The 19,062-nt window shown below is 36.9% G+C and overlaps 1 long non-coding RNA gene across 1 annotated transcript in view; it reads left to right on the forward strand.

The window, feature by feature from the left end:
* The first annotated feature begins 1,576 nt into the window (after positions 1 to 1,576).
* Positions 1,577 to 19,062, forward strand: part of LOC134762124 (uncharacterized) — a 357,387-nt gene continuing 339,901 nt past the window's right edge. The window contains exon 1 of the long non-coding RNA XR_010141788.1: positions 1,577 to 1,684. This is a non-coding gene — a long non-coding RNA (uncharacterized LOC134762124). The remainder of the gene's footprint in view (positions 1,685 to 19,062) is intronic.

Below are 19,062 nucleotides of genomic sequence, written 5' to 3' on the forward strand. Positions count from 1 at the left end.
TTCTGTACACTGATCAGTGAACAGGTTACTCTAGCAAAAAGTCAAATATGTGACATTTTAGATAGCTTAACAAAATTTATTGTTGAAATAATTACTTATAAAAAGAGGAGACAGTCTACACTAATGTCTAGTTTTCACAAGAAATAGTCCCCAAATGGTAAAGATACAGAGTAAGAAGACATAAGCTTATTACCTGTGTGTTCCATCTAGTAGCTGCAAGTTCTTGAAAGGAGTCACTCTAAGTTAAAACTGACATAATCTGTAAAATGAAGAAAATAAGGAGGTTTTCCACAAGATTATTCATAGAAGCAACTTAGTGATTGCTGGAAAGTATTGCCTTTAATTTTTTCACCACGGGTCCTTATTTTGAAAAGAGGATTAATTCTGATGTGTTAGGCTAGAAAAGTAGCCCAAATAGACAGTACAAAAGTAAAATGCCAATGAAGTCTTCCTGTGTGGTTTTGAAAACAAATTCCTTCTACTCCATAGTGTAACCACAGTTGTGTAAATGTAAAATTAAAGGTTTAGGTGACTTATTAAAAAAACTGCTAGACTTATGTAGTAACATATGAAGTCCTAATACTGTATCTTGTACATAATAGGCATTCAGTAATTAATAGCTCTTTTATTACTATGTATATGCCATAGCCAGGAACTTTACAAGGCTAATGTTTCATCTTCACAATACCCAGTTAAGTTTGTATCATATCTGCAATTTACATTTAAGAAAACAACCCTTGCGATGAGTGATGATAAAAAGCTTGCCCAAGGTCACATAAACTGTAAATGGAGGAGCCAGAATTTGAATTCAAATCTTACTTTCTGTGGCACAAATGAATTGTGATTTAAAGAAAATTGCTTAATGTCTCTGAGCCTGGGGTGATTAATATGTCACTTGGTTGGATTACTTTCCCTGGCTGACTACAAAATGATGCTGCATGTAGAAATTTAGGTAACTAAGACTCACTACGGCCATATAATTACTGTCGAATGATATTGAATAAAAGTTTTCTATTGACTGATGTCCCAAAGCATATAAAAAAAGACAGTAAGTGCCCCCATAATCTGGACAGAGCTAGTAGATTCTTCTTTGTTAGGAGGTGGCCACACTGTTCTTTTTAGCTTCACCAGCAATACCCTTTCAGCCTCCATAAGCAGAGACTACAAATGGGGAAGTTCTAGAAGAGTGGTGCAAAAGCCTAGAAAGTTCTTAGGATTTTTATCCCTCTTTCTCAGACAAATGAGATCATTTGTAGAGATAAGGGGTGCTCATGCAAAAGTAAGACTAAAATCACATTGTCTGAGTAGATGCTTGCAGAGGTACAGGAGCTCACTGGAGTTCAATGAGAGCTCTGAAGAGCTTCAATATGTTGAAAGCACACAGGAACATACGACGTAGGACATACCTAAACACAAAGACTGGTGTCTGTTTATTGCCTGAGGGGTTTTGAAAGTGGAAGCTAGCTGGAATAGTTGGAGCAGACCACGTAGGTCACCATATTTTGAAGTAAAGATTTTTATTGCATTCAGGGAAGATAAAGAGATATTGATGTTTCTGTTTTGTTTTGCTTTTCAGAGAGACATGGGATGATTTAGCTTGAGATCACGGTGGCTACTGCATGAAGATGAGGCTATCAGGTGAAGTAGAAGCAGTGATACCTTCAGAAGATTATTGCAATGAATGGTGAGGTTTGATCTAGAGTTGTAGCAGTTCAGATCTACATTTCTCTCTCTTCCCGCATTTTAATATTTCTTGGAAATTAGATGAAAATAATTAGACATTTTGGATGACAATTATTACTAAAATATGAATAATCAACAGATTTAATGAGCTTGGGATGGGAAAAAGGACTATGTGCTTTTGTTCCTAATGGGTGAGGAGCTTTTGATTTGAGGGACCTTGATAATGCACTTAATTTCCTCATTCTGCCAGTAAAAGGGTAGGCACTTGTCATATTGTTAGCATTCTGTTCTTTCTAGAGGGACAAAAGAAACCTATGGATGTCTTTAGTAGGCTAGTAAATTGCCCCAGCCTGCCCTCCAACTTCAAATACGTAATCATCAAATATTTATTTAACATTTACTAAATGAAAATGTAAGAACAGCGTGAGGAATGGAGGATGAAGAAGATGGCTTTAGTGATAGCACTTAACCTCCTCTCCACCATTTAGGAAAACCAAAGTTGTAGCATTTCAGAATAGTTTTCTTTTCCTTTCTTTTTCTTTTTTTTTTTTGGATAGAGTCTCACTCTGTCACCCAGGATGGAGTGCTCCCTGCAACCTCTACCTCCCAGGTTCAAGCAATTCTCCTGCCTCAGCCTCCTGAGTAGCTGAGACTACAGGCATGTGCCACCACACCCAGTTAGTTTTTGTATTTTTAGTCGAGACAGGGTTTCACCATGTTAGCCAGGCTGGTCTTGAACTCCTGACCTCAAGTGATCCACCTGCCTCGACCTCCCAAACTGCTGGGATTACAGACATGAGCCACCATGCCTGGCCTCAGAATACTTTTAGTAGAAGGAAGAGTAGCCAATACCAATTGTTTTGCAAGCAGGTCACTAATCGGCCTCATCTCCTACCTCAGTTTCCTACTGAAATATGCTTTTGAGACATACGTTTTACTCTGTTCTTACAAATCCTTTTCTGTAATTTGAGAGTACTGGTAATATTTTCAGGATTCTTTTAAGTCAGTGTTCAGAGAACCTGTCTGGTTGTCTTGCTGTTTAATCTGGTTCTTCTAATAGTGTGCTAGTTTTTAGCGATTTGCTTAATACTTTTGTGTTCAAGAAGGATGAACTTCACACCATTTGACTAACTGGTACATATAGACCATGGTGATCAAAAATTTTAATGAGATTGTGGCCATCAGGGAGTCAGCACTTGCAGCATTTTCAAAGGCTGTGCAAAAAATAAAACAGGTCTGAGTTATATTTCATTTTAGCACATTGAGGAATTTCCCAAATGGAACCAAGGTTTCAAGCAGATACTTCATAAAATCCAACATAAAATCAGGAAGAGTAGTATGAAGACAGTAGTTTTGAATGAAGATATCATGTTATTTGATGTTGAGTATGTATTTTATATACAGGATAGTAGGCACATGATATTCAGATAGAAAAATTAGACAATGGGAAACATTTTCCAATTGACCCCTTCCTACACACACACCATTCTCATTTTACACCTGCTGCTAATTTCAAAATCATACAGGTATTAAGGATGCTAAGGAGGGTCTTGCAAATTAGCCTCTATTATATGATCAGAAGAAAAGAGCTGAAGAAAGTAGAGAGATTATTAATCTTAGAATTTGTCTTGAGGTCACCTTTGCTGGAAGTGGGAAGTTTCAGAAACCTCACATTTAGATGTATTAATGCAGAAACTGATGGAACAGGAAATTTTTTCATCATCCATCACTGACTATCTCTATAGTACTGAATTTTATGGTGAAGAAACCTATATTGTACCTTCAACATACCGGGCTTTTAACGACAAAAAAATGTATGTAGCCTTACCCTCTTTTACTCTCTGGCTAAAACAATTCACAGTGCATTTCTAGAAAGAGAGAAATGGAGTAGTGACCAGTACGAGTTTGGAGTCTTTGAATTTGGCAGTGTCCCTGACTTCCTTATTTATTGCTTTGAAAAGTTCTTAACTTTTTCCTCTCCACAGAATTAGGATAATAATACATAATCACATTATTGTTTGGAGGATTAAGTGAGATAATATTTATAAATTGTTCAGCACATTGAGTAATGCTAGCTGTTAGAATCATTAATCAATCAGCCATGAGGTCAAAATTCTGTTTCTCTCTTTTCTAGTTAAGACCAATTGAATATTGTTGTTGTTGTTTTTCCAAAAGGGCAGATTAAAGGCCTTTAGTGTGTCTCAGCCACTTGGAAATAGAAAGATGGTTCATAAAGATTAACTCTGTGAACTGTAATTTAAGAAGGAAAATGAGAATCCACCAGAATCTTGAAGGACACACCTGATCCTGGAGAGGAGAACACTGGCAAACAGCCACTGTAATGGCGTCTGGCTGATAAAAGTGAGTGAAGCCCAGTACATGAGAGAGGCAGTCTTTCTCTGTAATTCACCTTTGCACTGGAGATCCAAGTGACCCATGCCGAGGGAGAGCAGTTTGCTTCTCCCAAGCCCTGAAGTCAACTTGGGGAGAGGCTTGGGGATACTGTGAAAGAAAGATATTAGGAAGAACTGCAAACATTTTCCAAGACCCAGGACTGACAGCAGAATGCCATTTTCAATCTGAGTGCATACAAAGTCAGCCATTCTTTGGCAACCTGACAGCATGGCTGCACACGCATTTTAATCTCAGGCTAGAGATTGGAGCTCCTGCTCTGGTGCACGGTAAGGGTTTCTATGGTCAGAACTGTGGAAAGTGTCTCAGCAGTAGCTGCTGGAATTGTGCTCTCTCCTATTACAAGCCTGGGATGGGAGGAGAGCTTCTACAGCTACAGGTTTTCCCAGGTGGCAAGACTTGCAGCCAGGGCCAGCTTGGCAACTGAGAACTGATCTGCATGAGACATTGCTGTGTGCCCAGATCTGCTCTGCTGAGATTGTGTTTTACTGCCTGGATAAAACAATACATAGTATGTTTCTAGAGAGAAATGCAGTTTGGCCGTCACTACTTCACTCTTAGAGAGAAATCCAGGCATTTGGAACACCTGCTTGCCTAGACCAGCAGCCTGAGCTTCCTAACCTGTTACGAACATTGATTATGGTGCATCAGGACCTCTCCACTCCACACCCAGGCAAATCTCCAGGCATTCAGAGCACCTGCTTACCTGGGTCAGCAGTCTGACCCACCCCACCCTTCCTGTGCAGAGATCCTGGTGCAGGGAGTCCCTCTCAGCTTCATGCCCAGGCAGATCCCCAGACATTTGGAACACCCATTATTCTGGTTTAGTAGCCTGAGCTGCCCTACCCTACCTGGACATAAGTCACGGTGCAGTGCACTTTGCTCTGCACCCAAGCAGAATGTCCAGATATTTAGAGCACCAGCTTGCCTGGATCAGCAGCCTGAGTCACCCCAAAACTCCTGTGCAGAGATCCTGTTGCAGGGGTCCTCTATTCACACCATGCCCACATAGATCTCTGGGCATCTGGAGCACCCACACGCCTAGATTAGGAGTTTAGGCCACCCCCAATCCCTATGCACAGAACTCGGGGCTGAGGAGGTTTCTTAGCTCCACACTTAGGCACACCTCTAGGTGCTTGGCAGCTACCCACTGGTTTCTCCTTGGCACTAGTGTGTCTGCCTGCCATTGAGGGACCTGTAGGTGGAATTGCCCAATCCGGCCCCACACTTTGTGGCCCCCACTGACCTCCTGGGGCTGAGCAGGGAGTTCAGACCACTATGTATTCCACAATGAGACATTTGAGACATTGCTTGAGACAAAAGAGAGCTTCTGCCAGTAAACAAGGATCAAGTATATACACAGCCATATTGGCTGCACCTGGCTCTTACCCACAAACACTGTCTACTGACTTTTAGGAAAAACTGCATAGCCCATTATAAAACCTACAGAAAGAAGTGCATAGGGCTGTGGAAGCAAAGCCAAAAGACCCACTATGGAGGAGTGGAAGTGAAAGGGAAATAATAATAATATAGGGGAAGAAAGAAAAATAAAAAATCCCACTTGCAAGAAAATTATTACAAAAATTATAAGTGCCAGAGTCTTCAGATAAGAAGGAACCAATGCAAGAATTCTTGCACCATAAAAAAAATCTGAATGTAGTGACATCACCAAAGGATTTTACTAACTCTCCAACAATGTTCCCTAACAAAAATGAAAATTAAGAAATGACAGATAAAGCATTCAAAATAAGGATTGCAAGGAAGCTCAATGAGATCCAAGACGAGGTTGAAAATCAACACAAATGTACTTCTGAAGCAACCTAGGAAATGAAGAGATGAACGTCTTAAAAAGGTATCAGTCAGAGCTTCTGGCATTGAAAACTATCTTAAGGAAATTCAAAATACAATTGAAAGCTTTATTAATAAACGGGACCAAGCAAAAGAAAGGATTTCAGAGCTTGAAAACCAGTCTTTTAAACAAATCCAGTCAGACAGAAGTAAATAAATAAGAATTTAAAAAATGAATGAAGTCTTCAAGAAATATAAAATTATGTAAAGTGACCAAACCTACAGATTACTGGCATTCCTGAGAGAAAAGGAGAAAAAGTAAACAACTTGGAAATTATATTTGATGGAATAATTCAAGAAAACTTCACTATTCTTGCCAGAGAGGTAGTCATCCATAGAAAAGCAATCCAAGGAACACCTGTCAGATACCATGCAAAATGAACATTATCAGTGCATATAGTCATCACACTGTCCAAGGTTATGCTAAATTAAAAATATTAAAGGCAGCTGGAGAGAAAGGTCAGCTCACATATAAATGGAATCTTAGGCTAGCAGAGGACTTCTCAGCAGAAACCTGACAAGCCAGGGGAGATTGGGGGCTTATTTTTATCATTCTTAGAGAAGACATATTTCAACCAAGAATTTTATATTTCACCAAGCTAAGCTTTATAAGCGAAGGAGAAATAAAATCATTTTCAGACAGGTAAGTACTAAGGGAATTCCTTACCACTAGACCAGCCATAAAAGAGATCCTTAGGGAGTTCTAAATATGGAAACAAAAGATCAATACCTACAACCACAAAAACATGTAAGTACATAGCCTGGAGACACTATAAAACAACCACACAATAGAAACTACAAAGAAACCAGCTAACAACTTCATGATAAGACCCAAATCGCACATATCAATATTATCCTTGAATGTAAATGGTCTAAATGCCTCACTTAAAAGGCACAGAGTGAAAATTTGCATAGAAATGCAAAACCCAGGCATCTATTGCCTTCGAGAGACCCATGTCACATGTTATTACAACCATAGGCTCAAAATCAAGGATTAGGGAAGACCTATCATACAAATAGAAAACAAACCAAAAAAGCAGGAGTCACCATTCTTATATCAGACAAAAAAGACTTTAAACCAACAACAGTAAAAAAGGACCAAGAAGGGCATTACATAATGATAAAGGGTTCAATTAAACACGAAAGTTTAATGATCTTAAATATATATGCACCCAACATTGGAGTACGCAGATTTATATAACAAGTACTTCTAGACCTACAAAAAGACTTAGACTACCACATAATAATAGTGGAGGATGTCAACATCCCACTGACAGCATTAGACAGATCACCAAGGCAGAAAACTAACAAAGAAATTCCAGACTTTAACTCAACACTTGACCAATTGGACCTAATAGATAGCTATAGAATTCTCTATTCATCAACCATAGAATATACATTCCTCTCATATTTACACATAACATATTTCAAGATGGACCAAATGCTCGGCCAAAAAGCAAGTCTTTTTTTTTTTTTTTTTTTTTTTTTTTTTTGAGACAGAGTCTCGCTCTGTCTCTCAGGCTGGATGGAGTGCAGTGGTGGGATCTTGGCTCACTGAAAGCTCCGCCTCCTGGGTTCATGCCATTCTCCTGCCTCAGCCTCCAGAATAGCTGGGACCACAGGCGCCCACCACTGTGCCTGGCTAATTTTTTTTTTTTTTGTATTTTTAGTAGAGACAGGTTTCACCATATTAGCCAGGACGGCCTTGATCTCTTGAACTCGTGATCTGCCTGCCTCGGCCTCCCAAAGTGCTGGGATTACAGGCATGAGCCACTGCACCCGGCTGAAAGCAAGTCATAATATATCCATATAGGTCAAAATTATAGCAACCATACTCTCAGACCACAGTGGAATAAAAACAGAAATCAATGCCAAGAAAATCTCTAAAACACACACAATTCCATGGAAATTGAACAACCTGTTTTTGAATGACTTTTGGGTAAACAATGAAATAAAGGCAGACATCAAAAAATTCTTTAAAGTAAATGAAAGCAGAGATATAACATACCAAAATCTTGGATGCATCAGAAACAATGTTACAAGGGAAGTTATGAGTGCTAAACACCTACTTCAAAAATGTAGAAACATCTCAAATTAACTATCTCACCTCGCACCTAGAGGAATTAGAAAAACAAGAACAAACTAACCACAGAAGAAAATAAATAATTAAAATAAAAGTGGAACTGAAAAAATTGAGTCCCAAATATCCATACAATCAATGAAACCAAAAGTTAGTTCTTTAAATGCTAAACAAGATCTATAGACCACTAGCTAGATTAACAAAGATAAAAAGAGAGAAGATCCAAATAAGCACCATCAGCAGTGACAAAGGTAACATTACAACTGATCCCACAGAGACTACTTGAATACCTCTATGCACACAAATTTGAGGAAATGATAAATTCCTGGAAACACACAATCTACCCAGATTGAATCAGGAAGAAACTGAAACCCTGAACAGACAGACCAATATCAAATTCCAAAATTGAATCAGTAATAAAAAGAACCTACCAACCAAAAAAAAAACAGACTAGCTGGACTAGATTCACAGCTCAATTGTACCAGATGTACAAAGAGGAACTGATACCAATCCATTAAATCCACTATTCCAAATAATCAAGGAGGAAGACTCATCCCTAACTCTACGAAGCCAGTATCAACCTGATACCAAAACCTGGCAAAGACACTATGAAAAAAGAAAACTACAGGCTAATGTCCCTGATGACCATAGATGCAAAAATCCTCAACAAAATACTAGCAAACCAAATTCAATAGTGAATCAAAAAGTAATTCACCATAATCATATCAGCTTCATTCCTGGAATAGAAGTTTGGTTCAACATATACAAATCAATAAATGTGATTCACCAAATAAATAGAACTAAAAATAAAAACAATACGATCATCTGAATACACATGGAAAAAGCTTTTGATAAATTCCAACATCCCTTTATGATAAAAACCCTTAATAACTAAGCATTGAAAGAACATACCTCTTTTTTTTATTATACTTTATGTTTTAGGGTACATGTGCACAACGTGCAGGTTTGTTACATATGTATACATGTGCCATGTTGGTGTGCTGCACCCATTAACTCGTCATTTAACATTAGGTGTATCTCCTAATGCTATCCCTCCCCACTCCCCCCACCCCATGACAGGCCCCTGTGTGATGTTCCTCTTCCTGTGTCCCTGTGTTCTCATTGTTCAATTCCCACCTATGAGTGAGAACATGCGGTGTTTGGTTTTTTGTCCTTGCAATAGTTTGCTGAGAAGGATGGTTTCCAGCTTCATCCATGTCCCTACAAAGGACATGAACTCATCTTTTTCATGGCTGCATAGTATTCCATGGTGTATATGTACCACATTTTCTTAATCCAGTCTATCATTGTTGGACATTTGGCTTTGTCCCAAGTCTTTGCTATTGTGAATAGTGCCGCAATAAGCATATGTGTGCATGTGTCTTTTTAGCAGCATGACTTATAATCCTTTGGGTATATACTCAGTAATGGGATTGCTGGGTCGAATGGTATTTCTAGTTCTAGATCGCTGAGGAATTGCCACACTGACTTCCACAAGGGTTGAACTAGTTTACAGTCCCACCAACAGTGTAAAAGTGTTCCTGTTTCTCCACATCCTCTCCAGCACCTCTTGTTTCCTGACTTTTTAATGATCGCCATTCTAATTGGTGTGAGATGGTATCTCATTGTGGTTTTGATTTGCATTTCTCTGATGGCCAGTGATGATGAGCATTTTTCATGTGTCTTGTGGCTGCATAAATGTCTTCTTTTGAGAAGTGTCTGTTCTTATCCTTTGCCCACTTTTTGATGGGGTTGTTTGTTTTTTTCTTGTAAATTTGTTGGAGTTCATTGTAGATTCTGGATATTAGTCCTTTGTCAGATGAGTAGATTGCAAAAACTTTCTCCCATTCTGTTGGTTGCCTGTTCACTCTGATGATAGTTTGTTATAATTTCTGTTCTTTTACATTTGCTGAGGAGTGCTTTACTTCCAACTATGTGGTCAATTTTGGAATAAGTATGGTGTGATGCTGAGAAGAAAGTATATTCTGTTGATTTGGGGTGGAGAGTTATGTAGATGTCTATTAGGTCTGCTTGGTGCAGAGCTGAGTTCAATTCCTGGATATCCTTGTTAACTTTCTGTCTCGTGGATCTATCTATTGTTGATTGTGGGGTGTTAAAGTTTCCCATTATTATTGTGTGGGAGTCTAAGTCTCTTTGTAGGTCTCTTAGGACTGGCTTTATAAATCTGGGTGCTCCTGTATTGGGTGCATATGTATTTAGGATAATTAGCTCTTCTTGTTGAATTGATCCCATTACCATTATGTAATGGCCTTCTTTGTCTCTTTTGATCTTTGTTGGTTTAAAGTCTGTTTTACCAGAGACTAGGACTGCAAACCCTGCCTTTTTTGTGTTCCATTTACTATGGCAATGTTGTGGAATGAAATGTGTTTCTCCAAAATTCACATGTTGAAGGCCAACCCCTATATCTCAGAATTTGACTGCAGTTGTTGATAGTGCTTTTAAACAAGTGATTAAGTTAAAATAAGACCTTTTGGGTAGGCCCTAATCCACACTAACTGGTGTCCTTCTATGAGAAGCCATTTGGACACACAAAGAGATATCAGGGGTGCACATGCAGATACAGAATGACGAGATAGAAAACAGTGAGAAGGCAAGCCAACAAGAGAGCCCTCAGAAGAAGCCAAACCTCCTGACACATTGATCTTGGACTTTTGGCCTCCAGAACTGCAAGAAAATAATTTTATTTTAAAAAAAGAACACTTGGAATGATAAAATTCAAGAAGAGAAACTACGTATCCTGGATGTGCCATTTTTTCTTGCATCTTTGCATTATTCAGTCCATCCTTCCAATGCAGTGTTTATCAACCCCTGGTAAACAGTAAAATCATTTGGAGAGATCTTAGAAAATATTGATGTTTGGCCCTATGAAAGTCATAAGAAGTTTGGGAATAATGGAGGTTAATGTAAGTGATATTAAAAGTTAACATATAAAAATTAGATAAATGGGTGAATGACAGAATGAATAGCTTCATGTTTCTGTTGGGGACTTTAGAGTAGATGTTGTTTACCATTAATGACAACAAAGAACTCCAAATTAGGAACTGGATTGAGGAAAATTTGAAGAATTAACTGGGAGGTATCTGAGGAGCAATAACAAGTAAGCTATCATTAGATATTGTTTTTTGTGTTTTGCAAAAGATACGTGATCCAAGTAACTGATATAAATTTCTTATGATTATCCCTCTTCATTAGATATAAAAATACTAAATGGGAATATTCACAGACTGTACTAACCAGACAGTGTCCTCTATTCTATCTGCAGACCCTTTAGTCAAATCATGCTAAGAATTTTCTTTAGATACAAGACTCTAAAGCATGCGTGGCAAATATTTAACATGTAGGCTGTACATGTATATGGAGAATTTCAGTGTAATCTTAAATTATATACATCAATTTGCTAATTACTAACGAGCAAAGATAAGGGCCATTATTCCAGCTTCACATGGTAGTCTTAGCCATGCCACCTCTCCTTTATTGTTAGCTTTGCAGTATTCCTAAAAAAAGGTTAAATTTCTTTCCCCTCCAAAAACTATCCTGGCTTTATCTTTGTCTAGATAGTTCCTTCTTTTGCTTAAGGTTCTATCTCATTATCAGCATAAATTCTATGTTTTGCATTGTTGGAATAAGAAAAAGCCTCATTGAGAGTCATACCAGGACACTGTGATTTCTTATTGGCCTAGCTGATGATGTGATACTCTTGTTTTTCACCTATTCTGGGTAGCAATTTGGAATGAAAAAATAATATTACCGTGGTATAAGTCCCAACAGAAGTATTAAATCTGGCTAGCACTACTTGTTATGACAGACTAAAAGAAATACACTTACATTTCACCTTGGTTACTTTTCTGTAAGAGTAATTTTATAAGTAGAGTTACTCTGCCTTGACAAATACTGAACTGTTGGGTAAAAAATGTATATGCTAACATGAATCATGCATATGAGTGTGCTTAGGTAACAATATATGGTAGAAATAGTGATATTGACTTCATATGGATTTTACATATTGATTATACTGTATCACTGTATATATATTACATTGATTATATATTATCAATGTTATAATAGTTGGAGAAATAATACATACATATCATATATTACATATTATACACATTATCTATCCCGCTAAAAAGTTCTCTTTGAGTGAGAGAGATGTAATTTACAATAATATGACAGCAACTTTCTATATATTTTTTCTATACATTCAAAATTATATTTTTGCTGATGAGTAAAAAAGTTGAGCAACATGGACAATGCTTATAGATTAATTGCATATCTTCTTTAGCTCAGTAGTGGGATTATCGGGATTTAATTAAAAATTCACTCAAAATTCTTTAGAGATGAAAAGCTTTTTTGATGAAAAAATATAAATTTCAGAAGTTTCACTGAGATCAATGATACTTCAGAGTCTTTTTCTTGAAATTTTAGTAAAAAACATTCTTGTCAAATAAATACAGTGTTCTGTAGTCAAGAATAAGCCACCTGTGAATAGCATTGGTACATAATAAGTTTAGTATTTTTATTTTTCCATTGTTTTTAGAGATTCCGTGTTCATATATGAAGCACAGAGCAAAACAGGGGCTGTTTGAAAAAAGCCTCATGCCAGTCCAGAAAGCACCCCATCCAGGAATATTGATATTGCTAAATTAACCATGAATCATGATCTGGTCCTCAGAAACTTGATTTTACTGGTGTACTGTCAATGATTGAGAGTGATTGTGTGACTATGAACATTAACTAAGGAGGACTGAGGAATTTTCACCTTCTTTAACTTATCTTCTTAACCAGGGTACCATAAATGAAATTTAGGGGACCTAATAACCTGTCTAAAACAGTGCATATTTCTGAAGAGATGGTCAAATTCTCAAAGGATTCTGTGAAAAAATAAATTGGTCAGGTTAGAAATAGACAAGCCAAAGAAAAGTCAATATTTCTAAGCAAGACTCTCCCCTTATCCCCCTAGGAAAATGTTTGCTTTTCTCTCTCTCATTTTTATTCTCTATCTCTGTCAGTCTGTCTCTCACATTTTTTCTCAATCTGTTTTTGAAAGTAAAATTCTTATTATCATCTTTTACCTAACAGCATACAATACAAGCAAATTATCACTAAACTGTCACACTCCAGTTATCCAACAGTGATATTATTTTCAAATTACCTTGATGGTTATATTGAGTATCAATGTTATATATATAAAAATGAATTAAAATATACAATATGTATCAATATATCAACTTTCTATTTTGAATGTAAGGATATCCTTGTTTCTTAGTAGTCTTGAAACTGTCATTTGAGGTAAAATTTAATTTTTCCACACAGATGATTTTTCTCCATTTTAACATAAAATGAATTATGATATTATAACAAAATTTATAGCATTTGTACTAACTACAAAGATTAATGTTTTTATACAAAATTACATTTTGGTTTGCCTCTAGATGGGGATGTCATGATTGATTTCTTTATGTTAAACATAAAATCAGGAGAAATGTAAGGAATTACAAAGTATGTCATCTGTAATCTAATTGGGAACTTTTTATTGAGAATTTACAGATGCTGTTTTGAGAACCAGCCATGTTCATGCATTCTGGTTTGATTTATCTTAGGTGGGATAAACCATGTTTGTAATTTATTAATTTTTGATAATTTTCCATCAGTTTTGGAAGCTATACAACCTATTCTGGCAGCACATTTCTATGGCTGAGAACCAGAAGTCAGGTAGAAAAATATGGACAAAATATTCTTATAAAAATTCATGTGAACGTTGATATTTTATAGTTGCAGAGATGAACTAGCAAAATTTCTGGAATGAATATATCAGAGGTAGTTGCAGTTTTAATATTATATTGATCAACAGCAAACCTAGATGGGAATGGGGAAAATCTTTTACCTTATTCTCCCTGAGAATATTATCAGAACATATTGTTTGTACTTACAACATTTATAGCTGTCATCCCCTGTATTTATGTTTTATCTGCCCTTTCTACTAGATCCTGAACTCCTAGATGGCCATGGCAGTGTTTCTGTATCTTCACAGCACTGCACAAAGTGATATTATACAGTTGCTATTCCTTAAATGTGTGTTGAATGTTGTAAAATTGATCACTATATTCATATAGAACTATCCTTTTCAATGCTATAAACAATAGGTGACATTAATAAACTACCTTCAGTTAGAATTTCAGTTTTCTACATTTTGGAGAGAAATATAGAGAAATAGTTAAGAAGCAAGAAACCTAATAAAACACTGCCTCTGACAATCTCATATGACATTGAAAAAATTAGGTAAGCTACCAGAGTTTTCATATCTCTGAAATGGGGATGTTTTAAAATGGGTCACAGCTCATAGGCTGTGACCTTATCTCACTTCCCCTTTGAGATTTTCACCAGCTCAGCATGCTTCAGATGTCCTCAAAGATTCTCTGTCTTACCATCTCGCATAGCTGTTTACTAAGGAGAACTGCAGTCACTTGATGTCACTCATAATTTTCCTCTGAAGTGGGTCAAGAAGATTGCTATAATTTTAAGTAAATGTCACTAATTGACAGACATTTCACAAGGGTTTACAAAGTAAAGTTTGCATTTTAAAGTTTACATATGAAATTCCAGTTCTGTCTTCCCAAGGGAAAAGTCCAGGCAGAAGATCTGTATGAGTCTAATAATGACACAGATCTTTGTCCTTTTAATCAGATCATGGGGAAAATGCATCCTGCAGGTATGTAGCATCTGAACATGTTATCATTTACAACTTATGAAATCTGTGTACATAATCATAAAGATGCATGCGACTTTCACTTTCCCTTTGTTCAAATGTGGTAGTTAATACCTCAGAAGCCTATTTTTAAAATTAAATGAGATATGTGTAAGCCATTCCAACACTCACTGGTACACAGTAAGTGACTGACAATGGTAGCTAATGTGGTTACAGTTCAGAAGATACATAGTAGTAAGAAATATTTCTTGGTGAGAAATTTCACATACCTTTCGCTTGGAATAAACTTAAAAATAGTAGTTAAGATTAGGGCCCTAATTATATGCTATAGGTAGTAAAGAACACTGCATAAGCATTACCACATTTTACAGTTGAACAATTAGAGGCACAGAAAGGTTAAGTACCTTATTCACAATCCCACAGATGATAAGTAGCAGAACCAGAATTTGAATCAAGAAAAGCTGACCTAAGAGCCCACACTGTGTTTCTGCAAAGGGCCAAACAGTAAATACTTTAGGTCTGTGGGCCATATGCTCTCTATTATGACTACTCAACTCTATTACTAGAGCGTGAAAGCAGCTATGAACAATATGTAAACAAATGGGCTTGAATGTGTACCAGTAAAATTTTATTTACAAAACAGGTAGCAGCCCTGATTTGACTCATGGATCATAGTTTGCTGATATGTACCCTAAATCAGCAGCTCTCAAGGTTTTGAAATATCATTAAACATCTTCCACAGAATAAGAGGGAGTCAATTATTTAAAGAATTCCAGACTCTCCTAAAGACTTGTACTCCTTTACTACCTGACATATACCAATTGGCCCAACTCCTTTTTGGTTCTGGGAATGCCAGAACATGAATTGAAAAGACCATCAAGAAGATTGGAAACAGCTAATAAGTAAAATTTACCTTGGCCCAGCATGTAACAATAGTGTTCTTGGTGGCCATCCCTCAAACTTTCTTGCCACAGTTGAATGAACATTGATTCAACTGTATGAATATCAAAAAGATGGATCACTTTCAGAATTTAGGAATTATCTAACTATTAGAGTCATGTGTCAGACCTGAAACTTTCACACCAAGTACTCTGTTTCACATATTTGTAGCTGGGTTAAAACAGAAGTAGCTTTGTTGGAAAACAAAAGAGAAAATATAATAGTAAATCACTACCCTTCAGGAACTACAGCTCTTAGCTGAGCTTTTATAAGAGATTCTATAATAAAAAAGAGATGCTATCCAGAGCAGACCCTTGACAATTTAAAGGCCTAAGAGATAATTCCCATTGCCAGGGACATTAGGTATTGAAAACTAATGAGTACTAAAAAAAATGAAATGAAATAACTGCCCAGCTCTGGCCAGCGGAAAGAACAACCAACATTAAGTGATGTTCATTGGCCTTTGTCCAATGCTACTCTTCAAATATCAACTTATTTTGTAAATATAAAGGCTACCACATCAAATACACTTTCCATGAATTTCCTATTATATCTTCATCTGAGTAAAAATATGTTTCCATGGTGGATATTTTTAAACCTTTCAAGATCTACCTGCCTCCCAACCCTTAACTATCTCACTGCAGATCTTGACATGCTATGTTCTCAGTAATTCAGTACCTAGAATCTGTTAAGGACATATTTACTGTGAAAATGGAATCCTATAACTGGATGTAGTTTTGATGGCCTATGGTTTAGATTTTCTAGAGAAAGCAAACTTAGTTACCTTCTCCTTATTTTTATTTCAATCCCGTTGGCAGAATGTTTCACCACGTTCAAGGTAAAACTTGGGGATCCATAAAAGCCCGTGGGCTCAAAGCTGTGACAGATATTTGATCTGTAGCTCTGGGTAAACTACCTCTATACCATATCCATAGGGAAATAAAATGTGTTCCTTTTCTAGTTTTGCATAAAACATTACCAGAAAGTTAATAGTTTAAACAACACTCATTTATTATCTCATATTTTGCAAGTCAAAAGTTTAGATATTTTCAGCAGGGCCTCTGTTTAGGGCTAACAAGTTCGTAATTATGGTGTTGGATAAGCTGGACACTCATGGAGGTTATGGGAAATAATCTCCTCCCCAAAACATTTGCTTTGTTGGCTGAATTCAGTTACTTGCAATTTTAGGGCAGAGATCCCTGTTTACTTGCTGGTTGTCAGCTGGGATCTGCTTTCAGGGCTTAGAGATTTCTTGAAGTTCCTGGTCACAGGCTTTCTTCATCTCAGCAATGGAAAACTGCCTTGGGTTGAATCCTTCTCATGCTTCGAATCTCTTTGACTTTCTCTCCTACTCCTAACTAGAGAGAACTCTTTAATTTTAAAGAACTCATGTGTTTGAATTGGCAAATCCAAGTAATCATCCCTTTTGCCATATAATTTGAAATAATGACAGGAATGACATTTCATCATATTGTATAAGGTTCTGCCTATTTCAAAGGAGTGGGGATTACACAAGGGTGAGAGTGATTGGGTGCTATTCTTAGAATCCTGCTTGGAGCACCCACAAAGTCCTTCATTCTAAAACAGGAAGAAAGCTATGGACTGTGGGCCAAATCCAGTCAGATGCCTGTTCCTGTAAATAAAGTTTTACTGGAATAGAGCTATACCCATTTCTTTGGATACTGTCATGTCTGCTTTCGTACTATAACAGCAGAGTTGATTAATTGCAACAGACTATGCTCCACAAAGCCTAAAACATTTACTATCTTGCCTTTTATTTAAAAAAAAAAAGTGTTTGCCAACCTGTGGCCTAGAGTGTTATGTCTAATTTAGTGGGGTTAATTATCCATGTCATATGTTTTGCTTGCTAACAATAATAGTTAATAGCCAAGGATATTGCCTAGTTCACTATCGCTAGGAAATTAACTGAATTGTCAACCCTCATTTTCTTATCATTTCATATCCCCATACTGATATTTTCCCCTTTCACATGAAGCTATTTATTTTGCTGTGGTTGACTTAAGCTCAGACTTCTTCGGAAACTCTGTTTACCGTGATAGCCAATATAAGTTTTAACTCAAATGAGAGAATCAGTAGTTACGTCCAAAGACTTCACTTAAACTCTCTCATATTTCCCACAAATATTAAACTAATATCTAAAGAATAAGTCCTGGGCATTTAACCATTACCTGGTATGTTGATGTTTTACTCTTGTATCCAGTTGCTGAAACTAGTCCCTGGGATGGCTCCCTGTTTATACATTAGAAAGCACGTCAGGGCATTAGTAATTGTTAGCAGGCTTATGACATAGCAAGAAAGATATATGCCCCACATATAGATAATACTCTATTTATATTTGACACATTAAAATTCTAGAAGAACCAAATAATGAATCTGAAATTAGTTTAGACAAACTGACCATTCAAAAACACTGTGGGACTGAAACCTTTTGCCCCAGTGCACTCATAATGACTGATTTTAAAGAGGTTTGATTTGTTAGTCAAGTACTCCACACTATTGTTAAAAGAATATCAACCAGACGGATGGTGTCACAGAGATTGTAAATATATACTTTAAGAAGTAGTCAAAAAGACGTCAAGTTATAGTACATAAAAGGAGCAGTAGGCCAGGTGCAGTGGCTCACACTTGTAATCACAGCAGTTTGGGAGGCTGAGTCAGGTGGATCACCTGAGGTCAGGAGTTTGAAACCAGCCTGGCCAACATTGTGAAACCCCATCTCTACTAAAAATACAAAATTACCCGGGTGTGGTGGCACGTGCCTGTAATCCCAGCTACTCAGGAGGCTGAAACAGGAGAATCACTTGAACCCAGGAGGTGGAGGTTGCAGTGAGTCCAGATTGCTCCATTTAACTCCAACCTGGGCAACAAGAGTGAAACTCTGTCTCAAAAAAAAAAAAAAAGAAAAAAACCGCAGTAGATACTATTTAAGCCTACAGATATGGCACCTGTGCAGTCCTCAGCATTTCTGTTCTAGAAATTTGTCCTGGATTTTTAACATCACCAAATGATCTGGAAAACTAGTGAAAAATTTAGAAAATTTTAATGCTACTTGAAAAACTTACCTTAGAAAGGAAGTTAAAAACCTTCTGTCAGGAGTTGGGATCATTCCTCGTGACTAAATCTTAGAATTATCAGAATATGGTTAAGGGAAATTGTACAAGGACTATGAATAATTATTTGTTTGTTTGTCTCCTCATTCCTGTCATCGGTGCCCAGAGTCTTAAATACTGTTTGTATGCTCACTTGACAGACCACTTAGCAAATAATTCTGCCACCTACAGTGTCCAAAACAACACTGCCATAACCCAGTCAGAGACTACAGACACCATGATTTGTAAAAGATTTTGAATAA

Source organism: Pongo abelii, chromosome 9 (genome assembly GCF_028885655.2).
Source record: "Pongo abelii isolate AG06213 chromosome 9, NHGRI_mPonAbe1-v2.0_pri, whole genome shotgun sequence".
Classification (NCBI taxonomy): domain Eukaryota; kingdom Metazoa; phylum Chordata; class Mammalia; order Primates; family Hominidae; genus Pongo; species Pongo abelii.